This window comes from Mixophyes fleayi, chromosome 11, assembly GCF_038048845.1.
Source record: "Mixophyes fleayi isolate aMixFle1 chromosome 11, aMixFle1.hap1, whole genome shotgun sequence".
Classification (NCBI taxonomy): domain Eukaryota; kingdom Metazoa; phylum Chordata; class Amphibia; order Anura; family Limnodynastidae; genus Mixophyes; species Mixophyes fleayi.
Window position 1 is genome coordinate 51704234 of NC_134412.1, and position 26215 is coordinate 51730448.

The 26215-nt window shown below is 41.0% G+C and overlaps 1 long non-coding RNA gene across 1 annotated transcript in view; it reads right to left on the reverse strand.

Moving 5' to 3' along the window:
- Window positions 1-714: 714 nt before the first annotated feature.
- The window catches only part of LOC142107695 (uncharacterized), a 64594-nt gene continuing 39093 nt past the window's right edge, over window positions 715-26215 (reverse strand). The window contains exons 2-3 of the long non-coding RNA XR_012679997.1: window positions 2312-2367; window positions 715-1244 (exon numbers count right to left, since the gene is read on the reverse strand). This is a non-coding gene — a long non-coding RNA (uncharacterized LOC142107695). The remainder of the gene's footprint in view (window positions 1245-2311; window positions 2368-26215) is intronic.

Below are 26215 nucleotides of genomic sequence, written 5' to 3' on the forward strand. Positions count from 1 at the left end.
AAGATCAATTCCCCAATCTCCAGCTTCAAAAAAATCCAAGAATTTCAAAAAGCAATGCTCAAACATATATTGGAAAGTATATATAAAATACACAATTTATTAAAATACATAAAAATATAAAAAGGACAATTGCACTGCAGAGCTACTGATCAACTGTTTCAGCTTAGTAATACAAATAATTATGAGATTTATTTGGGAGAATAACAGTTTATGAATAAGAATAATTATTTTAGCAGCTATTTGAGGTCGAATGAACATGGTTCTTAAATTAGGAGTGTGCAGATAGTAATCGGAAAAGTCCTGTCCCACAGCTAATCAACCAGCAAGCACTCTAGAATAATGAAAGACAAAGGAAAATCAAAAATACATTTTGAAATACAGTTTACTTTTGATTTTCCTTTGTCTTTCTTTGTTCTTTGCTAAACTACTATAAATTGTGTATTAATATGTGGAATCTATACAGCACAATTATTGAAATTTTATGTTTAGGTATTTTTAATAAATTGTGTATAATATATAAGATATATAATATATATAGATAGAGAGAGAAAATAATTTTTTACTAAACAATTTTACTAAACAATTTAGAAAAAGTCACATTGTAAACTGAAACAAACTCAGAAGAAGGTAAGTTAAGACAGTACAATAAAGGCAGTCTTAAAGAGACTGAGGGCTTAACTTCCAGCTGCGAGCCCCAAATCATTAAAGTAATTTCATCGATTTCCAATAAGCATTGTCTATGTGATTTGTGTGGTTCCAAAGCACAAGCAATTTATTTAGCAAAAGCAAAAGTTTAGCAGTTCAATAAATAAGTACAGTACAGCCGATACATGATACATACATACATACGTTGCGCCCGCTGCGCTCTTTGCTGGATCCAGCTAGTCAGTCCTGAAGATTGGTCAGTGTGACTGCCTTAGCTGATTCCAGGGAGCTGTATATATACATTTAGTGATACAGTGAAGACAATACAGGTGACTTGGCAAGTTTCCATAGGTTCAGGCTCCAGGAAGGTCCAGTGTAATGCAGTCCATAGTTCAGTTCAAACAACCCTCTCCGAGGGTGGGAGTCAGCATTCTGAGGGTGGGAGCTCTCCAGATGATGCATTCCAACGTTGCCACCAAGAATCCAGTTTAAACTAGTCTATTTACATTACACAGACAATATCATTCTAAACATTTATTCCCTATCATCGATAACTAAAGTACGCAATGTGCGATCCCTTCGGCGAATGAACCGGACAACTGCAGATAAATAAATGATTAGAATGATACCAAACATGACATGCTTCCCGTGACCTGAATTTTAGATATCACTAAAGTGTACATATAAACTTATAATATATAACTATAAACCAAATAACATCTGCTCATAAACAACTGTGGATTGGAACTATCTTAAATATGAAATATATGTAAGTGAATGTGTAAGTGTGAGTGTATGTGTGCGTGATTTATCGTGCAATTACGCCACGTGTCGTGGCATGTTCGCACGGTAAAACAATATTAATCAATATACTTTCTTTCATCCAGTTATACGACTTTGACAGTATTTTCATTGATAAAAATGTACAGTGAACTACACTCCGGAACCTTTCAACCCCAAGCAAGGATTAATGATGAGATATCGTTAACAATTTTACCAACAACTGAAAAAAAAAGTACCAATCAGCATGCCGATTCATGTGAACACACTAAACATGTTTTTATGATTCACCTTCAGTTTTGTGCTCTTCCTCTGTCATAACTATCAGCTGAAAATATTGTGACTGCACACTTCATAGAAATCTATGGACACTGCAGAATCGGCACAACATTGTTCCGTCGTTCAACAAGATTTTTAATTGGGTTTAAAAATTAAACAATGCAATGTGCTTTGGAACGATAATCATTCATTGCTGCAACTTACACTCTAATGGGATATCGGGCCAAATGGTCGTTTATCGTGTGATTGGCCTGATATTCGACTGAAAACCCTGTTAGTGTGTACCCAGCCTAACTGAGTAAAGACAGATAGTGGCAACAGACTGCAGCATCTCAGAAATACACTAAAGAAAGTACTGTAAGCTGTAGACTGTCTGTACTTGTATGGTGAATATTAGGTTGGATTTTGCTGTCTTTGGTCTGGTGGTTTTATGAGTTACTTTTCTGTTTAAGATACATCTGGCATACTGAGACACAAGTAGAGTGGTGTGTTGATTGCAGATATTTGTAGGGTGTTGTTAGGTGCTCCTTTGAGTGGTAAGTTGTGTCGTGTTTGTATGCTGTGGAGGAATATGCATGTTGAAGGAAGGGGTGTTTATTCTACTTACCTGTATGGTAACATGTTTGTGAGAGGTCCAGAAGTTTGCGGATCCTCTGTAATGTTCTGTGGAAGGAAGGGGGACGAGATGGAAAAAAAGTACAATGTTTATAGCTCTATTTGCTGCTTCCTATAATACTCAGGAAAGCACATCAGCAGCAACAAGGCATTCAGCTAAGGTCCTAACAGTGGAACTAACAACAGTTCCTTAGCTACACAACAAAAATGTAATAACCGCTACATAGCCCACCCACCAACACCAGGACCCCTCATAACCCTGCCTTAACCACCCCTTTCATACACCATCCAGGTAAGTACAATTAACACACCTTACTTCCACAGGTAATTTCCCTACAAGCCCCATCCTTTCCCTAACTATTCCTATTAAAAGTCATCAATTTAAAAGTGTATTGGTACGATACTGTTGCAGATACACTAATAGACTTAGATGTAGTGGAATGTGGTATGTGTATGCGTTATAACAGTGTTGGCTAACCTGTGACACTCCAGGTGTTGTGAAACTACAAGTCCCAGCATGCTTTGTCAATATATAGCAGCTTATTGCTGGAAGGGTATGCTGGGACTTGTAGTTTCACAACACCTGGAGTGTCGCAGATTAGACAACACTGCGCTAAAAGAACAGTCTCCACATTATTCATTAATAGCCATTATATATTTTGTATTTTCTTCTATTCTATTTTTTATCTATTAACTTATCTATATTATCATTATTATTTTCAACTTCTTAATACCCACAATTATGTAAGAATATAAGAATTTCTATAAGCATCTGTATCCCTAGTAGCCTCTTTTCTGACATTACCTGCATACTCTCCAATCGTTATTCATTCAACACTTGCATTACCCAATGTATTATATAATATCTGTCTGTGTTTAAAATGTTTGTTTGTACATTTAGTATCATATTTTTATTTGTCCATATATTTTCATGCTGTTTTGTTATTACAACTGGTATATCTATAGCATAACACTTACACTTCCTGTTTAGCCTACCCATTCTACAATTCTCTCCCATCCTCCGGTCCGTTTGGTTTACCCATTTATTTCTCCAATACTACTATTCTGCCTTGCGTATTCCTCTTTAAACTTTTATGTTTATCTTATAATGTTCTCTCCCTTTCCCCACACCTTGTATGCTTTCCTTCTCAACATCTCACATGGCTTAGTTTATATCAGTGGAAACAAATATGTTTTTTTATTTTCTTTTGTTTTACTCTCAAGCAAAACTGATGCTCTCCTATTTCTGTTTGCAAATAGCCCCTCATGTTTTGTGTAGGGGCATACTAAAGTGACATCTGCCTTTGCCCCACTAATGTCATAAACCCGACCTGGGTGCCCCCTTCCAATTTTTACTGTGCATATTCCCTTAAACATTGAATTATCCGGCCATATACTGATAAACTCGACCATCATTTTTATTTGTGTTATTCTCTAAACCGCTTGAACTTTGTCTTAAACGAATGAAGTCATAAAAAACTAGAGATGCTCACTGACCCTCGTGTTTTGGTTTTGGATCTGGATTAGCTTTGGGTTTTGGTTTTGCCAAAACCGCCCTAGCTATTTTTTATAAAATTTAATTTTTTGGGGTAAAATCACATAATTTAATTATTATTTTGTACCTACATTATTATTAACCTCACTAACACTAAATTCCAGCGATTTCCATTTAATTTTTACCATCTCACAGGTACAATATGCTTTTCATACACTTTCAGCCAAATACTGCAGAGATCTGGCTGGATGGTAAGCGACAGAGCAATGACTCAAAAACACGGCAGTTTCTACCACATCTAGGACACATTGGCACACAGCAGTGGCAGAAAAGAAAAGTGGGACAAGATGGAATTGTCCTTGGATCATGAAACCAGTTATGGTTCATTGGATCGCTCCACCTGTTTCTTGGATAAGTGAGGTAATTCTACAGCTAATACATGGCAACAAGCGCTGACTTCCCTAGGATGCGTGCTTTTATCAGACACACCAATCCAGGGTGCCAGACAATGCACTAAAAAAAGCCATTGAAATTCATAGCAAAAAGCCAGTTCATCAGTGAGCTTCGAATCAGCCCCAATTCCCACAAAATTATAATCTAGTTAGGTGCCTTTCATGTAAAGTGCTGATTAAAAACACAACAAAACACGTGTGGGAGAATGTGGCCTCTAAGAGGCTGACTACTAGACACAAAGACATTGCCTGGATGGCTATCCAGGGATGTCTGCCTCTCAGGGCATTCATGCACTCCCGGAACCTGTGCCGATATGTCCACTGCCCCTTCTGCATCACAAGAAGGAAAACAGCACAGCGTTTTTTTGGGACTGCCCCACTGCACAGGCACTGTTGGATGCCTTGGAACATGAACATAAGGACAGTGTGCCCAGAACTTGCCTTTCATACCATTCGCTATTTTATGGATTATTTCCTGGGACCCACATCATTGGGGCAATCCAAGAGGCCTAGAGCCTAATGAACTGCTTTAAGGACGCTATTTGGCTTGCCAGAAATCGCCTCATCTTGAAAAGGGAGAAGATGACCATCCTGGACAGTCGCAAGCTGATCCACAGCCTACTAAGAGACTATAACAGCATTGACAGCCGTGAGTAAGAGGAAGATGATTAATTTTCTGTCTTTCTCTTCATCATTGACTGTTAGCAATGGAGCACTCGTCTTTGGGTGTATATTGGACTCCATACTTTGTAGTGCAAATTCAGAAAAATACAGTTTAACCACTGCTAGGCTCTCCCTAAACAAGCTAACAATGGGCTTGTTAGAGTAATGGCAGAAACGCACATTAGTGCCAGGAAAGATTAATAGTGCAAAATGGAATTGTCCTTGGAAATATGTTGGATCTTACAAAGGACATGCACACTTTAACAAACCAAGCACTTCAGCGACAAGGACTGCCACTTTTGTGGCTGAAGTGCTTGGTTTGTTTGGGTCCCCACTAAACCAGCAATGCCCTAAAGGCATGTTAGACCAACAGTGCTGTGAAATGAAGTCTACACTGTTAAGATGTTGTCGTCATCATCTTCAGCATCATCTTCACCCTCATCAGTGTGTACATAATCCCTGACTATTAATTTATCTCTGCTGGAATCCGCCATTAGAGAAGTGCCAGTTCTTGGATGTATTTGCCGGTAAAGGCCTTCCTCATGGAAGATGTAGTTCATTTTTATGAACATCATCTTTTCCACATTTTTAGGAAGTAACCTCCTACGTCGATCTGAGTACACACTGGAGGGTGGGCAGCTTAGGTATTGCAAAGCAAGTTTGTACATGGGTTTACAAATGGCTTGTTTTTCCTCCCAGTATGGAAAGGGACTGTCACATTTTGATTTCAATTAACTCTTGAAAATAATCCACCACCATCTTTTGCAGAAAATACAGATTTTTTTATAAGGGGGTATATGAAACCCCCAAACACTTTGTTGTGCAAATTCAGAAAAATACAGTTTAATCCCTGCTAGGCCCTCCCTAAACAATACAGAGCTATAGAATTTATTTCAGCGCTCACAAAATTCAGCTTTTTTAGAAGGGGTATATGACACCACAAACACTTTGTAGTGCAAATTCAGAAAAATGCTTGCTCTATACTGCCCTATTCCTGCTCTATACTGTGACCGAACCAATCTCTCTCAAATGGCGCTAGAACACCATGGAGGCGGGTATTTATTGATTCTAAAACTCGCGAGAACCAAGATCCGAGATCCGACGACGTCACAATGACGTTTTGCCTTGTTTGGAATCTGAACAGTCGACTCGGCTCAGTACTCGGATCCCTGAAGTTCGGGTGGGTTCGATTTCAAGGAAACCGAGCCTGCCCATCTCTATAAAAAACTGTAGTTGTTAAAATAGATCAATTATATACTGGTGCCGTTGACATTACTTCTTACTTCCAGCATCATACAATCCTGATAAAAATTGCTTGGTTCTAAAATATACCTAAAAAAATATCCTTTCGGTTTATTTTACATGGACCATTGGAGAAGTCACTCAGGAGCAAAATATAGGACTAGCAATTTAGTTTAACTATTAATAGTGTCTAACATACATCATCAGTTAAAATATAGCATAATAACAGAAATATATGAAAATCAGATTAAATAATGTTATATAAATATATAAAACATCTCTATCACAGTTATTTTGGTTGGTTTGTTAAGGGGTGGGAAGATAGAAGTGCAATATGCTGTGATCTATAGTTTTTCGGTCTTTCTCAAAGACAATTTAAGACTTTCTTTGCCCTAAAATTCCCAACAGGTTAATGTTAATGTTTATATTTATTTGTAACTGCGTCTATATATCACCTTTAGAAATATATTGGAAGCACAGTCTGAGTTTTTCTGCTGAGAATAGATGCATTGGGTCACAATATCATTAAAGATATATCAAGGCCACAGCCCCACCCCCTTCTATCTATTAAGCTCTCTATCATTCTAAAGCTGGTTACACACTACAGAAAATTTCTCCCGATGAGAGATCTGTAACAATTTAACCAAGGATTGAAAGTCTCGTTGAGCATGCCGATTTATGAGTACACACCTACACGATTTATCTACAGATCTGTGCTTCTCATCTGTTATAACCATCAGCTGAAAAGATTGTGACTCTGCACACTCTACAGATATCTGCCAACACTGCTGGTTGTGTCTGCATGCATACTTCAGAATTTGCCTGACTTTGTGGATAGTGATTTTTAGTGCGTTTATAGAGAGAGATCAATAATTGCTAGACAACTGGGAAACAGAAAATGCAAAGAAAAAAGTGTAGCTATGGTAATTCAGAGGTAAAAAGCAAGACAAAAAACATTTAAATGCTACTGATAGACCTACTGATAATTGAAACACTGAACAAAATTTATGTTTATAGTGGCATATGTATAGAACAAAGTTTGTGTTAAATGATTGCACCCTGAGTTTCTGTGGGCCCACACTGAGCAGCACTAAAAGGATCTTAAAACAAGGATAACAATTATGGACGTTCATGTAGGTGACGGTAAACACAAAGGTAATAGCCTGTTTCAAAAGTACTAGGTAAAAACAGAAATACTGCCTGTGGTACGTTTTCTTCCTCTCCCTACACCTAAATTTTGGGCATGTGTTTATCACGTTGGAGCACATGAGCAGGAAGAGTAACACTTGTAGAAATGCCATTGAGCCTAAAATACAAGTTTATGCAATGCAAACAAGCACATGTAACCCCCTGTCACTGTGTGTAGTGTGGTGTGCAAAGAGTACACAGTGCACCTCCTCCTCAAGCCCTGGCTAGCTGATGGGCATGGGTGTAAATGATCAGGGGGTCCCTGCACATGCAGGTGTTTCTTTGTAGTTAGTGGGACACAGGTGATGTCACTTTGGTGCAGTGTAATAGTCACAATCATTTGGGCGCCAGACCATCTCTATGATAAACTGAACTTTTATTTACACTCCTCTTCCTCCAGCACGATAATCATAATGGTTGCAGCAATAAAGAAAAATATATACAGCTCCTCACTCTCTCCAGCACAGTTCTTAATGTTATCCAGATGTTAAATAACATAATTTTCATGTCTCTTGCACTCCATACTCACTGCAGATCACCCTCCTCTGCAAGGGCACTCACATGGATGCTAATAGGCAGGCAGCTTCTCCTCCATGCAGCTCTGACACACTCTGTGTACCTCTCAACTGCAGCTCATCCCTCCTCTGCGGGGATGATGTCTCCTGTGCTCTGACACGTCACTCTGTGTACTCCCAGCCTCAGGATCTGACACTACAGCTACCTTGCCTCTTGTAGCAGCCCTCACTCCAGGGCATCTTCCATGCGAAGTGTCCCCCTCTCTCTTGGGTAATCTATAGTGGCATGGAGTTCTCCCCCTCATCCAGGGCACACATTCCTTGCCCTGGCTCAGTCACCACGCTCAGACAGCCAGGCAATGCTGGGGGAGCCTGGGAGCTTCCACCCCAGGTCCCCAGCTACATCTCTCCTCTCCTCTGTCTCTCTCTATCTCTATCCCCCCTTAATGACAGCCCCTCCTTCCTTTCACTCAGTCTCACAGGCTGGGCTGTGTTATCACCATGGTAACCAGTTTATGTAACTTTTTATAAACTTCTAGCTTACCCTCTAGGTGACCCCCTCCTGTATTCACTGAAGTGCAGGGTTTTACTAGAACACCACTAGGGGGGTGTTACACACATATTGAAAAGTCACTGGTCTTTGCATTTTTCCAGGAAAAGAATAGTGCATTATGTGTTCATTTTACAAATATATGGCACTATTTTCCAGACTTTTGCCCATTTACAGCAATGATATAACCGTTTTGTTGAGTTATCATACACTATCTCAAATCTGTATTTTGTATAAATAAGCTCAATCACCAGATACACTTTTGCTAAAAGATTTCATCAGCTTCAGACCAGAATTGCCAACTGTAAGCAAATTTGCTGAAATTCAGTAAATCTATAGTAACATTTTGATCTGTTGGAAAAGGCTTGTACACATGGGAGGTTCATTTAGGTTCAATGCACATTCTTAAAGATTATTTAATGCTGATTTTTTAAAAAATAACATAAGCAAATGCAGCTGTACAGACACCCTGTAAAAACGTTCAGTTGGCTTGGCATCAGAATCATTCACAGCCATTAAAACTTGGTAAAATATAATGAAGTTAATAATGTATGTAGACTATGTTGCAGGAAAGCCTTGAGAATATGCTTTGAATGTAAAGGCAAACTACAAGCTTTTAGTATACAACAGAATGATGACAGCGCACCAGTCCCGTGGCTGATATTTACTGGCGTGCTGCTATTAGCGGAGATTCCCAACTTCCTAAAAGTATAACAAAAAACAAACTACAGCGCACAACAAGTTAAACCAAAATTGAACAAATAAAACAAATGTGTGTAACACCAGCAATAGAAATAGTAATAGACTAATGCATTACATGAAGAAAATAAATGATCCTTGATTGATTGTAACATTGATTATTGTTCAGAGATGCATAGTCTGTAGGACTAAGTATGTATAATAGGTGATTCAAGAAGAGATAAAGTGCAATCCAAATATACCAAATGTTGATCCCGAAGGCAAACTGTCTCAATATGAGATATCACTCATGATGACGTCCAAATGAACATGAAAAACAGTGGTGATAAAGAATCAAATAAGCCCCTGGTTTACACAGCCACAATAAGAAGAAACCTGTTACTTACATGTATGCTGAGGAAGTCATTCCTCCATCTACGATCGGTCCATCTCTGTCGGCTGTTCAGATACTGAGGTCCCAAGCAAAATTGACTACATGTGTTTTGTTGATTTTATCGAAATTATTTCTAAAAAGGTAACAGGCAACCTCCAGATCCGTAATACAATTTTATTCAATAATCATCAATAGTAACTGACACAATAACACTGTATCAGTGTAAAAGAGCCATATAAATTGAGACAAATCATTGTGAGGTATAGCCGCTCAACGCGTTTCGTCCTAATTAACAGAACTTTTTCAAGAGCTATCATCATTCACAGCCATTAAAACTTGGCAAAATGTAATGCAATTAATAATGTATGTAGACTATGTTGCAGGAAAGTCTTGAGAATATGCTTTGAATGTAAAGGCAAACTACAAGCTTTTCTCTACCATCATTTATTGTGCCATTTATAAATACCCCATGCCTTCCTGTCCTATGTATAACCTGCTGCCTGTCAGCTGTACCTAGGGCTATATCTTCAATTTTCCAACAAGAAAAATTGCAGTTTACATTTTTCTATTTTTTTACTGATTTAGAGTCAATGGACCTGATTCATTAAGTGTCACGATATGGAGGACTAGGAGTGCCCGACTAGTTTGCCTGGTTTAGCATTACCTTTCTTTGAGGTGCGGAGTTTAATGGAGAGGGAGGTTTTCACCAGAGGCTCCCGCAATGGAGTATGGGCTTGGCGGCTCCCTAACCGCAGGCAGCGGTCCTTTCAGAGGGCAACGGGTGAAACCTGTAGGAGAGCCTGAAATATTGAGGAACAGAAGAGGATGTTCTGCAGTAGTGGTTACTGAAGAGGTCCAGTGGATCTAGGCAGAGCCTATAAGCCAGAATACAGTAGAAAGAGGTTCTGCAGCGGCAGCTGCGGATGAATCATGTGGTGATTGATAGCGCTTTTGAATCAGGAACACTTGAGCAAAAGGCTTCTGCAGTGGCGGCTGCTGATGAATCCTGTGGTGCTTGGCAGCGCCTTTGTATCAGGAACACTTGAGCAAAGAGGTTCTGCAGCGGTGGCTACCGATGAATCCTGTGGAGCTTGGTAGCGCCTTTGTATCAGGAACACTTGAGTAAAGAGTTTCTGCAGTGGTGGCTACTGATGAATCCTGTGGAGCTTGGAAGCGCCTTTGAGTCAGGAACACAAGACATAAAACAGAGATACAGGAGCCAGTACAGGGACACGTCTAACCTGGAGGAGAGACCTGAAGGTCTGGCAACTTGGTAAAAAAGCAGGTGCTTTAAATAGGCAGAGCTGAGAGGCAATTAGCCAGTCAAGAGAGTGCAAGAAGTAATGAGCCGACCAAGTGGGTGCATGCTCACTTTAGCCCAGCAAGTGAATGCAGAAAGAGGGAAACAGGTGAGAACAGACCATAATGCAGGTTTAGCTAATGCAATGTGTGACATTAAGGCATGCAAAGAAAAGAAAGAAGTAAATTTTCTCCTGGACACCATGTTACAATGCAATGGGTGCAAATTAGTTTATTATTTTGCACGTAAGGAAAATATTGGGTGCTTGTTCATGTAGCACACAAATACCTGATAGCTTTATTTTTACATTGAAATTTAAAGTTGATCTAGAACATGCCCGGCCCCAACTATAAATCTGTTCCCACATTTTAAATCTACCTTCCCCTCCAATGCAACATAGTTTTGCCAAGGTGCAAATGTACTCCTTTGTTTTGCTTTGCTTTACTTAATGAATCGGGCCAATTATGTGTGCAATACCACCCACCATGTACCTAAGTAAGTAAATCTTTCAAAGTTAAGTTTGCCTTTCTTTTGCTGAAATCATTCACGAGATTCGGAAACCTGTGAATCAATCAGTAAAAATAACATTTTGTATAGGAAGTGTCTTTGGAGCTAGTTTTGATCTTTATCTTGGCTACTGTGAATGTGAGCTAGGGTGTTTGCAGCATTTTTCAGCTTTTTTCTAATTAAATCTGTACTTTTTTTGCTTATACACTTAATATATTATCCATTTTCAGTTAGATACTTGCTCTGCAAATTAACTTATATTGAATATTCTGATTATAATAGAATAATTTCAACCACATCTACTGGAACATGTTTTTGAGTAAAAAAGAGTTGTGTATAAGGAAGGGAATGTGATGTTTATTTCAATGATAAATAGACATTTATAAGACATGTTATTTAGTGTAAGAATTATAATGAAATATATTATATTGAACCACACCAGTCCCCTGCAGTATTTACTTGATTGCCAATTAGGCATCCATGAGATGAACAATTCAGTGTTTCATTTAAATACATATATTGGATCTGTTATCCAGATTGCTTAATTCTTTCCAGATAAGAGATTTAAAAAAACAATATATTACAATACAACTGTTCTGTTATCATAATGTGTTTTTTAACAAACACATTAATTGCAAGGCATTGCCTAAAGAAAAACTTACCAATATCAACAGAGGTATGACAGGGAAAAATAATTGACATAATCTACAGTAGTATAGTTAGTGTGTTCATTAAAATGTTGTGGAGGGGGGCGTAGCCTGGCAGCCATATTGAGCAGCATATCTTCTGATCTCCATACATATTGGCTCAATAATCTTTATTCATCGGTGTCCCCACCACCCCAAACTTGCCGTACTGCTGCCAAGAGATTCTCCCGACACACACTGGGGAGCCGTGGGACCGCTTACTACCCAAACACATACGGCTCTCCCTGCACGCAGGCCTTGATGTTCCAGCCCAGCCTGCACCTAGCTGAGTGGCATCCACAGAACCAGATCCCCCTCTTGCCTGGGACAGACATGGCACACAACGTGCTGGGAAATACCAGCCACCCTGGTGGATCCTGTGGCTCAAGTCGGAGCCTCCTCATCAGCCCTAGCTTGACGCTCCCATCCCAAGAACATTGTACCAGAAATCCCCTTGCGTGTCAGTACCAGGGTGCCCCTGCTCAATGTGACACTGTTTTCTATGGGGAAATTCAAATGTGAAAAAAAATCTGCATGAGGTGTCGGATCGCGATGGCCGTTCCCGTTCCGGAGACACCTTGCACAGTTTTTTTTGAAGAAGTAACGTTTATTTTTGCTTGCACCCCATAGAACTGCGTGCAAAAATGAGTGTTACTTTTTACCATAGTAATGGTAAAAATGCACAAACGTGATGTTCCTCAGAACATTGCTGCAAATTGAATCTGCCCCTATGACATTGTACTTACCCAGTTCTGTTGCTACTCCCCTAGTAGTAAGCTCTAGCCATCTATGTGACTTCTGTTGGGGCCAGTGAATTGCCCCTGTCACTGCCACACCAGGCAAACAGTCTAGAACTGGCACTAACTCTATGTTGGTAAGCACCATCACCCGCACCCTGAATCACAGGTCCTGGGCTCCATATTGTGCATACATAAAAGTTCTATTTACTGTCTCTCTGCTCATCTGAGCTCCTTTAGTGACTGCATTACATATCTATCATACCACAGTGTCTCTTGAAGGTTTTCGGACTGGTCAAGTCAGTCAAACAAATTGCATTAGTGGGGCCAATGCGTGCAACTTAACTGTTTAACTCCCTGCTGATTATGGATTTCAGAACGGGGCTGTGATGGTCTCCTGCTGCCTTCATACCACAGCTTCACCTAGTGTCCTCCAACAAGTACTTCACTGTACTTCGACTTTGTCCCCCTCCACTCTCTATGTCTCCTCAGTTTGAATTTCTACCTCATGTTCTAACGATCCCCTTTGACTGATCGGGGAGGTCTTTCCTAACTAGCTACTCATTTGTCTCTGAATGGACCTCTCCAAGTGGCCACCACTGATCGATTTTTCTGCCTACAACACCATAATGCACTGACCTTCCTACTCAGAAATTGTCCTGTTCTTGCCTTTATTAATTGGGACTTTACAGAGAACAGAATCCACCAGAACTACCCCAACAAATTTGCCTTGGATACCAGATTGGAACTGCCTGACTCTTCTCAGTCTCCAGTGGACTCTAACTCTGTCGATGATGACTCGGTGCCTGTTACCAAATATGACTTTCTTTCCCTGATTCAGGAAATTAATTTTTTCCGTTCCTTCATTCATACTGAGGTTCAACATGCCCTTCACACTCTTTGGTCAGAAGTAACATCTCTGGGTTCGCACACTGACCATATAGACCTTCGGATGGAAGGTATTTTCTTACATCAGACCGCCTCAGCTGAGTATATATCGCAATTTTGGGGACTAAATGCTATCCATAATCATCAGGTGGACATGAACAATCGAGCCCGGAGAAATAATCTTTGAATCAAAGGGGTCCCTGAATCCATTGAACTGATCTAGCTGGACCCTTATCTATGGAAACTGTTCTCCCAATTGGCCCCTGAAATACCTGAGGAACAACTCTCCCTGGAATGATCCCAAGGGCCCTTAAACCTCGACCGCCAGATCAGTTTCTGCCCAGGGACATTATCCTCTGCCTTCACTTTCATTACAACCAAGGAAGCTGTTCTGCAGGTGGCGAGGAAATTGCAAACTCTAACCTATGAGGGGCATAACCTCTAAATCTTCAAGGATCTTTCCCCCACCATTTTGGCGAGAAGAAACAAAACTCCAGCCTGTGACTTCTGTCCTCCAGGAGCACAATATGCGATATCACTGTGATTTCTCCTTCCGACTCTTTCTCTTGCATCAAAACCAACAACTGATAGCCAAATCTTTGGATGAAGCCCACATCCTACTACTTTGAATCAGCCTCACTCCACAATCTCCTACTGTATCTGACCACCATAGCAATACTGCGCTGGGCCCTTCCACACCACAAGCACACAGGCCCCTAAGGAGAGACTGGTCTACAGTCCCGAAACTCACCAAACCGTGCCTCCATGACCCCTGAACTCCATACTACAATGCCCTCTGTCTTTGGAATCACACTGCCTCCCATGTGCTTCAAGACCCCATCTGAATGGTTCGAAGTAGCGCAAGCTGTGCCTTATATAACTTGCTTCTGTTCTGCTAGCTGACTGTTTCTGCAGCCCTGGAACTCCTACCCAGGGCTGCATCTTGTTGTCTTTCACCCTTTTTCCATCAGTGTTTCTTGAGTCCTTCTTTCCTTGTTCCTATGACTGCCTCGCTGGAAACGAGTTGACTTCATATCTACATTAAATACACTGTTCCCCATAGCCTGTCTAGAGACTTCTTCTGTGTCATGGACTACTTCCACTGGGACCAGGACTGTTGCAGGTGCTGCCTTTATCTCAATCTTGCTCACGGTTTGCTGTACTGTTGTAGTTTTTGTTTGTCTCTCTCCCTTTATGCCTTTATGCCTTTCACAGCTAGCCTCTCTCTCCTTCTGGTGTTGCCTTCTTTCCACAGCTCAGAAGATGGAACCTGCTATGGATGCATGCCTGTTGCTACTACATCCTGAGTTATTTGCGTCCTGTGGTATTGTTACTTTATTTTTCTTCTCTTCTCTCTTTATTATTTTTATCTACTTTTGATCTTGTCATGTTAGAGTTTCGCCAGACACATATCCCCACTGAGCTCTAGGCTCTTTACTGATCCCCCAGATGACTTGTTCATCACTCCCCATTTACTACCAGCACTATACACGGATGAACATTGATTTTATTTGGTCTCCGTCCTTCTTTTCCAACCACACTTCTCTTTCTTCACCCCTGGTTGTCAGTTCTTTTTTTTCCCTTCATTTTTCTCCCTATCGTGGTCTGCTGATCCTCACTCTGTGACCTACCCATAATCTTAAATTTTGTTTCCTTTAATGTAAAGGGCCTCAACTCCACCCAAAAGCAGGCTAAACTGCACTCTTCACTCCAAACTCTGATAGGTGACTTAGCCTTCCTTCAGGAGAACCATTTCATTAAACATCTATAGCCTGAACTCAGATCTAAAAAACACTCCTTGACCTACCATGCATGTGAATACCTCCCGACTGCTCTGATTGGTTGACCTTAAAAAGGGGAGGGGCCTAAGCAGCAATGCATTCAGATTCACAGCAGTGTGTGGGCGAGGCTTGTTTCCCCCTATTTTGTAAACCTATATATTGGGAAGTATACAGTAGATTGACGCAAGACATAGATAATTTTTCAAACCTTTACCACAACATTTGGTGGCTCAGTGAACTAACAACCAGGTTCTGTGTGAGTGGTTGGTGGCTATGTTGTAGGTTCCTTTCCCCTTACAAACTTTTTTTTAAGTTGTTCCTTGAATGCTGCTGTGACATACCTACAGACTGTTTTGATTGGCTGACCTTTAAAGAGGAGGGGCCTAAGCTCCCATGTGTTTCGCTTCACTCCAGTGTGTGTGTGGGGCTTAATTACCCCATGTTATTAAACTAATATATTGGGAACTATGCAGTAGATTAATGCAATACATAGGAAAAGTTCTCAAATTTAATGTAACAAGTCACTAGGCGGTTCAGAAGGCTGTCGGCAAGGTTCTGGTTCTGTGTGAGTGGTTAATGGCTGTGGGTTCAAATCTCCCTGTAGTTTTTTTTTTTTGTAGCTGTGCTTTGAATGCTGCTGTGACATGCCTCCCGGCTGTTCTGATTGGTTGATATTAAAAGGGGAGGGGCCTAAGCAACCATGCATTCAGATTCACAGCAGTGTGTGGTTGAGGCTAGTTCCCCCTATTTTGTAAACCTATGTAATGGGAAGTATACAGTAGATTGATGCAAGACATAGGAAAAGTTTTAAGACTTGTATAAAAGCACTTGTTAGCCCAGTGGACTAATAGCCAGGTCCTGAGGGAGTAGTTGCTTGATCAAATCCCCTTGCAGTTTTATTTTTTTAAAAGTTGTGCCTTGAATGCTGCTATGATGTGCCTTCCAACTGTACTGTTTGGCTGACCTTAAAAGGGGAGGGGTCTAAGTGAACAAGCATTCAGTTTCACACCAGTGTGTGGGCAATGCTTGTTCTCCCCTATTTTGTGAAATTGTGTATTGGAATGTATACAGTAGATTGATGCAAGACAAAGAAAAAGTTCTTCCACTAGCAACAAATCACCAGGTGGCTTAGATAACTAACAGCCATGACCAGTGGGAGTAGTTGAATGTCGTACTGCAGGTTCAGATCCGCTAACAGGCTTTTTTTTAAGTTGTACCTTGAATGCCGGTGTAACATTTCTCCCAACATTCTGATTGGTTGGTTTTAAAAGGGGAGGGGCCTAAGCAACCATGCACAAGTGTGTGTGGGCGAGGTTTGTTCCACCTTATTTTTTAAACATATGTAAATCGAAATACACAGTAGATTGATGCAAGAAATAGGAAAAGTTTTCAGACTTGTTTCAAAACATGTGGACTAATATCCAGGTCCTGTGGGGGTAGGTGCTGGCTTGAAGATGATGATGATAAATATGACGATGAGGAATATTATAAATATGATGATGAATATGATGAATATGAGGATGAAGAACATGATGATGTTGATGATGATGAATCTGATAATAATGATGATAAAGAATATGACGATGATGATATTTATGGTGATGATGAATATGATGATGATTATGATGATGGTGAAGATGAATATAATGATAATGATGATCATGAAAATGTTGCTGATGATGGATATGATGATGATGAAGATGGTGAAAAATATCACAGTGATGATGATGATGAATATGATGATGATGGTGATGAATCTGATGATTAATATGATGATGATGAGTATACTGATGATGATGATGAATATTATGATGATGATGATGATGAATATGTAGATGATGAATATAATGATGATGATGATGATTAATATAATGATGATGAATATGATGATGATGAATATGATGATGAAGAAGATGATGATGAATATTTTAATGATGATGATGATGAATCTAATGATGATGATCATGAGTATGATGTATATGAGGATGATGATGATGATGAATATGATGATGATATTGATGATGATTATGATGACGATGTGTATGAATATAATGATAATGAAGATCATGAAAATGTTGCTGATGATGAATATGATGTTGATGAAGATGATGAAAAATATCACAGTGATGATTATGATGAATATGATGATGATGGTGATGAATCTGATGATGATTAATATGATGATGATGATGATGATGAATATGATGATGATAATGAATATAATGATGATGATGATGAATCTGATGATGATGAATATTATGATTATGAATATATTCTTGATGAATATGATGATGATGATGAATATGATGATGATGAATATGATGCCTATAATGATGATGATGAATATGTAGATGATGAATATAATGATGATGATGAATATAATGATGATGAATATGATGATGATGAAGGAGATGATTAATATGAAAATGATGATGAATATGTTAATGATGATGATGAATCTGATGATGATGATGAGTATGATGTATATGAGGATGATGAATATGATGATGATTCTGAGTATGATGAATATGATGATGATGAGGAGGATGAATTTGATGAGGGTGATGATGATTATTGAGGTGATGATGATGATGATGAATATAATAATGATGATGATGATGATAATGAATCTGATGATGATGAATATTATGATGATGAATATATTCTTGATGAATATGATGATGATGAATATGATGATGATGAATATGATGCCTATAATGATGATGATGAATATGTAGATGATGAATATAATGATGATGATGAATATAATGATGATGAATATGATGATAATGAAGAAGATGATTAATATGAAAATGATGATGAATATGTTAATGATGATGATGAATCTGATGATGATGATGATGAGTATGATGTATATGAGGATGATGAATATGATGATGATTCTGAGTATGATGAATATGATGATGATGAGGAGGATGAATTTGATGAGGATGATGATGATTATTGAGGTGATGATGATGATGAATATAATGATGATGATGATAATGAATCTGATGATGATGAATATATTCTTGATGAATATGATGATGATGATGATGAATATGATGATGATGAATATGATGCCTATAATGATGATGATGAATATGTAGATGATGAATATAACGATGATGATGAATATAATGATGATGAATATGATGATGATGATGAAGAAGATGATTAATATGAAAATGATGATGAATATGGTAATGATGATGATGAATCTGATGATGATGATGAGTATGATGTATATGATGATGAGGAGGATGAATTTGATGAGGATGATGATGATTATTGAGGTGGTGATGATGATGATGAATATGATGATGATGATGATAAATATGATGATGATAAATATAACGATGATGAATAAGATGATGATGATAAATATGATGATGATGATAATGATGATATATATGAACATGATGATGAATATAATGATTATAAATATGATGATGATGATGATGATAAATATGATGATGATGATGATGATGACTATAATGATGATGATGATGATCAATATGATGAATATGATAAAACTTTAAACTTCTGGCAATAACAGAAACATGGCTCATGCAATCAGATGCTGCCTCATCTGCAGCCCTTTCACATGGTGGCCTCCATTTCACCCACACTCCCAGACCTGGAGGCAAACAAGAAGGTGGGGTTGGACTACTTCTCTCCCCACAGTGCACATTCACAGTTCTACCAAATGTCCCATTACTCACGTTCTTTTGAAGTACATACTGTTAGGATTTTTAACCCATTCTCTATGCGCATCGATGTGATCTATCGCCCTCCTGGACCCCACCAACAATTTCTTTCTTTCTTCCTTTCTTCTTGTCACGCCCGAGGATTTGTCTGTACTGGGTTGTGTTTCTGGAGCTGGACTGGTGGCTACGTGGACAAAGCTGGGTGGCCTGATAATGTTCCTCTGCATGTAGTGAATGGACTGGTGCAGATGGTGATTACACTAGCAAGGGAGAGCAAATAGGAACAGGATTTCTGGACCGGACTGGAACCAGAAATGCTGGACTGGACTGTAAGCGGAATGTTGTAACCGGAATGCTGTAACTGGAATGCTGAAAGAGGATTGCTGTAACCGGAATGCTGGAAGAGCATTGATCTAACCTGAATGAAACCGGAATGCTGTGACTGGAATGCTGTAACCGGAATGCTGAAAGAGGATTGTTGTAACAGGAATGGAACCAGAATGCTGTAACTGGAATGCTGGAAGAGAAATGCTGTAACCGGAATAAAACCAGAATGCTGTGACTGGAATGTTAGAAGAGGATTGCTGGAACCAGAATGGAACTGGAATGCTGGAATGGAAACAGAGTGCTGGAATCAAACTGGAGCCAGAATGCAGACTGCACTGTCAGAGCTGGATTAATAGCAAGATTGCAAACTGCTGGGAACCAGGTTGACATCAGAAATACAACGTTGCACTGGCAACAGGTAAGTGCTCTAGGAAGTCCTTTTATAGTTGTTGTTGATTCCTGATTGGTGACCAGGGGCAGGCTGGCCCGGGGGGGCAGGTGGGCCGCTCAGTCTTACCGGTGTTAGGGCCGGGGGGTGTCTATTTTCACCGGTGGCCGCATCACAATATACGTGATACAGCCGCCTCAGCGCCGCATCACATGTCACGTGATGCGGCCGTCTGTGCGCCCCCCGGGCTGACATCTGCCAGCTCGCGCCTGTTGGAGACTGCAATCAGCTGGGCAGAAGCAGCACTCTGAGTGGCTGAGATGGATCAGGTGACTATATCTAAGATGGCAGCTCCTATTGACTGGTTTTGGAGGGAATCTGAAATGCAGGCTGTTATTACCTGATTGGCTGAGAGGAATCATGTGACCAAATCCAAGATGGCCGCACCCATACTCTGGAAGGATCTCTGGAGTGGAGACAGACTTGACAGCATCTTACAGAGAGGTCTGAAACCAGCAGAGCCTGGGGACCGCAGAGACAATTTGGAAAGGCAGTGAAGAGGTAAGTGACAGGACCTGAGAGCCTGGTGTGTGACACTTCTGACATCCCCACCATCATTATGGGTGATTTCATCATCTCCATTGCTAATCCACATTCTAATGCTGCTTCAAAACTGCTCTCTCTAACCTTCTCACTTGAGCTCTCCAAGTGGATTGAATATGCTACTCATCAGGATGGCCTCTGTCTTGTCTCTGTCTTAATGTTGTTTTCTCTAAACTATGCTCAGTTTCTAATTTCCTTAACACTCCTTTGCCCCTCTCGGATCATCACCTTGTTAGGTAACATTAGTTACTCACTCACTTCCAGATCTTTAACCTCCCTGCTGTCAAACTCTTCCAAGCCTCCTCATACCTGCAGGCATTTTAACTCTATTGATTTTCAACAGTTTTCCACCTCTCTCAAACACCTTCTCTCCCTAATTTCTACATTCTCCTCCCCTGATACGGCAGTTCCTCATTTTCACCATACCCTAGCAACTGCCCTTGATCAAGTGGCTCCAGTGACTCTTCATACTCCATGTAGACTTCATTGTCAACCATGGCACACTAAAGTAACATGAATCTGCAAAAACTTTTTCGTAAAGCAGAGCGTCACTGGCACAAATCTTGTACCTCTAAAGATTTCAGCGCATATTCTGCTATCTATCACTCATATCAAAATGCTCTGTACACTGCTAAACAAGCATACTTCCAATCTCTAATCTATGCTCAGGCTTCTAACATCAAACACTTTTTTAACACATTTAAATCTCATCTCAATCCACCCATCCCAAACCCTCCGACTAACATCAGTGCCTAGGATCTTGCTTCCTATTTCAAGAACAAGATTAATAAGATCAGACTTGAAATGGTATAATCTCCCTCAATAAGCAATCAGCTCATTTCCTTCCCAGCATCCTCTGACACCCTCTCTTTATTTGATCCCTGAAATGAAGAGGACGTTTCTAATCTCTTCTTATCTTCCTACTCTACTTCTCGTCCTCTTGATCCCATACCCTCACAAATTGGTAGGTCTCTGTCTCATGTGCTCATTCCACCTCTAACTAAAAGCTGTAATCTATCTCTCTACTGGTATCTCTCCATCACTATACAAGCAAGCAGTGATTTCTCCTATTCTAAAAAAACAAAATTCTGACCCAAACTCTCTCTAAAATTACTGCCCCATCTCTCAGCTCCCATGCTCCTCCAAACTTCTTGAGAGAGTAGTCTATACTCGCCTCACATGTTTCCTTTCTGCAAACAACCTATTGGATCCTCTTTAATCAGGCTTTCACTCTCAACACTCCACAGAGACTGTGCTGACCAAGGTTGTCAATGATTTGATCACAGCTAAAACTAAAGGTAAGTACTCTCTTCTAATTCTCCTGGATCTCTCTGCTGCATTCAACATTGTTGACCACTCTCTCCTCATACAGACGTTACAATCCCTAGGTCTTCAAGACACTGTTCTATCTTGATTCTCATCCTACCTATCTAATTGCTCTTTCAGTGTTGATTTCTTTGGAACAACCTCCACTCCACTTCTTTTATCAGTTGGAGTACCACAAGGCTCAGTCCTAGGTCCTCTGCTATTCTCTATCTACACCACTTCTCTTAGAAAACTAATAAGCTCCTTTGGATTTCAGTATCATCTTTTTGCGGATGATATACAAATTTATTTATCCTTTCCTGATCTCTCAACAGTTGTGTTGTCTCGCATTACTGACTGTCTTTCTGCCATTTCATCTTGGATGTCCTATCGCCAACTCAAACTCAATCTTTCAAAAACAGAATTAATAATATTCCCACCCAACAATAGAAGCTTCCTGTCTGACATTTTTATTTCTGTTGATAACATGACCATAAATCCCACCCCGCAAGACCGCTGCCTAGGTGTAATTCTTGACTCGCAACTATTCTTTGTTCCCCACATCAACTCTATATTTATATCATGCTGCATACATCTAAAAAACATTTCCAGAATACGTACATATCTCACACAAGTCACTGCAAAAACTTTCATTCATGCACTCGTAATCTCCCGCATCAACTATTGTAATTCCCTCCTTACTGGTCTTCCCAAAATCAAACTTGAGCCCCTACAAACTATTTTGCGTGCAGTGGCTAGATTGATTTTTCTTGCAAATCATTTTATACCTGCTGAGTCACTCTGTCAGCCTCTACATTGTTTGCCTGTTTCTCAAAGAATCCAATATAAAATTCTTCTACTAACAAACAAGGCCATCAACAAAACTGAATTGACATACATCTTCTCACTTGTCTCAAAATACCTCCCAACTAGACACCTCCTTTCTGCACAAGAACTGCATCTCTCTTCCATTGTCATTACTTCCTCCCATTCTCGGTTACAGGACTTTTTTCGGGTTGCACCCAGTTTATGGAATTCACTCCCTCGCACAACTTTCCTATAGTCTTCAAACATTCAAGCGAACTTTGAAATGTTGATGATGATGAATATGATTTTGATGATGATGAATATGATTTTGATGATGATGATGATGATGATTAATATGATTTTGATGATGATGAATATGATGATGATGAATATGAAGATGATGATGATGAATATGATGCGGATGATGAAAATAATGATGAATATGATGCATATAATGATGATGTTTGTGTTACAGACTTACCTCTCCTCCGTTCCAACGCTGCTCTGTCTATGTCGGAAGCCGCACTTCCAGGTTTCGCGGTCACATGACCACATCTCGGGGCGGGGGTTTTGAATCTCTTCTGGTATTTAATCTTCACTCTGACACTCGGTGAGTCTCAGAGTAACTTACCTGCTTCCTGGCTACTGTTTTCTCCGTGGATCTCTGTGCTTGCAGCTCCTGTGTGTGAACCCCTGTGTACCAGTACCTGCCTGTATTACTATTCTGGATCTCCTGCCCCTGAGTACCGACCCATCATGCTGACTCTTCCTTTGATTTCTCGTGACCCTGACCCGGATTGTCTGACGTTTCTTTGCCTCTGCCCTGTACCTTTGCCGTCAACCCGTGTACCGAACCTGGATATTCTTCACGCTGAGCCTGCTCGTTGATTCTATACCTCATTGCTCCCTTGTCTACTAGTCCCGGCTGTCTGACTACACTCTCTCTACTTGCTGCTCCTCCTATGATATGGCATCTTGAGGTGAGCCTGAGGACCACCGCATTCGACTTCCGACGGCTAAGCCCATCCCGCCTTGCGGCGGTTCTTGGTGAACACCGGGGAGTTTGTTAGACTACGCACCTCTGGTAAGCCAGCACTAATCAAGATTAGTATCAGATCCAGGTAATCCGTTACAGTTTGCTTTGACCATGGATTCAGCAGCAAGGGACCTCTTGGAGCACTTGGTAGAAAGAGTTGAGAAACAAGAGGCCAATAAAGAGTAGCTTCTAAAATTCCTTCAGAGCTTATCTGCCAGGATGGATACGATTCAGAATACCTTAGCGGCTATCGAACCTCCTGCACCCGTGGTTGCTGCTCCTAACCCTCCGCCCCCAGCGGCGGCTTCTACCTCTCAGTTGCAGATACCTAATCCCCCTAAATTCGATGGGGGCCCTAAACTATGTAGAGGATCCCTGAACCAATGCTCCATTCAGTTTGAGCTTCTGCCAGGGAATTTTTCTTCTGAAAAGGCCAAGGTGGCCTATGTGATCTCGCTCCTGTCTGGTCAAGCCTTGGCTTGGGCCTCACCTTTGTGGGAGCGAAACAACAACTATGCTATCTTCTTGTCTACATTCAAGAAGATCTTTGATGAACCTGGGAGGGTGTCTAATGCTGCCACCGGCTTATTGGGTCTGCGCCAGGGAACCCAGTCTGTGGGTCGGTACGCGGTCCAATTCAGAACTATGGCTTCTGAACTCCGCTGGAACAACGAGGCACTCATGGCTACCTTCTGGCAGGGCCTTTCTGACTGTATAAAGGACGAGCTGGTTTCACAGGAGCTCCCCATGTCCCTGGATGTTCTAATATCCCTCTGTGTCAAGATTGATCTATGTTTCAAGGAACGTAACTCTGAGAAGGGGCAATCTCATCGCAGTATAGTTCGCCTGGCCCCTAATTTTTAGATGCCCGTACTTCCTCCCCAAAGAGCCGATGCAATTAGGAAGAACTCGCCTATTGACCGAAGAAAGCGAGAGATTTCGACACAGGTTGTGTCTGTACTGTGGGGAGAGCGGACACCTTCTGAGTTCCTGTCCAAAAGTTCCTGGAAACTACAAGGCCTAACGAGTTCGGCAGAGGTTTCGTTGGGCCTCCGTAGTCAGTCTCCCTCTACCTGCCATAGTAATGATTGCCTTATTATTCCAATTTCCTTACAGATGGGATCGACTACCTTTTCTCAGTCTGCACTCCTTGATTCTGGAGCAGTGGGTAACTTCATCTCAGCCGCTTTGGTGAAGCAATTCTCCATTCTTACTCAAGCCTTGGAACAACCTATCTCTCTCTTGGCCATCGAAAAAAAATCCTTGAATGATCTATTCTAGTGCGTATTACTTCTCTCATTCTCCAGAATGGGGCACTTCATCAGGCGAGTATTTCCTTCTTAGTGATCCAGAGATCTACCAATCTGGTCATTCTTGGTCTGCCTTGGCTACGTCTCCATTCTCCCACTTTAGACTGGCAGTCCGGTCATATCCTGTCCTGGGGGCAATACTGTCCTACATACTGTCTTCAGAGGGTGGTTCCCAAAGACTTCCCCAAACGTCACAGAATATTCCTCTGACACTTCTACCTGAGCCTTACCAAACCTTCACTGACATCTTTTGTGAAGAAGAGGCCACGAGACTACCTCCTCACAGAATTTGGGATTGTGGTATAGACCTCATTCCTGGTAAACCTGTTCCTTGAGGTCGTGTGTATCCTCTCTCCGTTCCTGAATCTAAGGTCATTAAGGAATATGTTCAAGAGAACTTAAGAAGGGGCTTCATTCGTAAATCTTCCTCTCCTGCTGGAGCAGGCTTCTTATTTGTAAAAAAGAAAGATGGGGGCCTTCGCCCTTGCATTGACTGTAGAGGCCTAAAAGCCATTACCATAAAGAATCGGTATCCGCTGCCATTGAATTTGGAATTGTTTGACTGTATTAAGGGCGCCACCATCTTCTCTAAACTTGACCTCAGAGGAGCTTACAATCTCGTACGCATAAAGGAGGGGGAAGAGTGGAAAACAGCGTTTAACACCCGGAATGGTCATTTTGAATATTTGGTCATGCCCATTGGGTTATGCATGTTAGGAACTTACCTTGTTCCCGTTCCGCTGCGCTGTCAGCGGGAGCTGACAGCGGTGTCCATCTCTTCAGCGCTTCTTCTGTTAGCGCTGCCGCACTTCCGGGTTCTCTCTGCTGCTGATCATGTGACTCCTGGGCGGGGAATTCAAACTCCTATAACTCCCCTGCTCTGACACGCTGCCTGTGTCAGAGCAATGTGTTTCCTGTTCCTGGCTACAGTTCCTTTGTCCTGACTCCTGTGAACCTGCTCCCTGTTAACCCCTCTATTCCTCCTACTCCTGTGTACCTACGTGGCTGTGACCTGACTATTCTTTGGCTTATCCCTGGCACTACGCAACTGGCCTATCTTCTGTGTACCGACTCGGCTGTGTTACCAACTATTCTCTGGATCTCCCTCTGGCACCGCATACCTGATACCTTCTGTGTACCGACTCGGCTGTGTTACCAACTATTCTCTGGATCTCCCTCTGGCACCGTATACCTGATACCTTCTGTGTACCGACCCGGCTGTGTTACCAACTTTTCTCTGGATCTCCCTCTGGCACCGTATACCTGATACCTTCTGTGTACCGACCCGGCTGTGTTACCAACTATTCTCTGGATCCTGCCACGCACCCATTGCC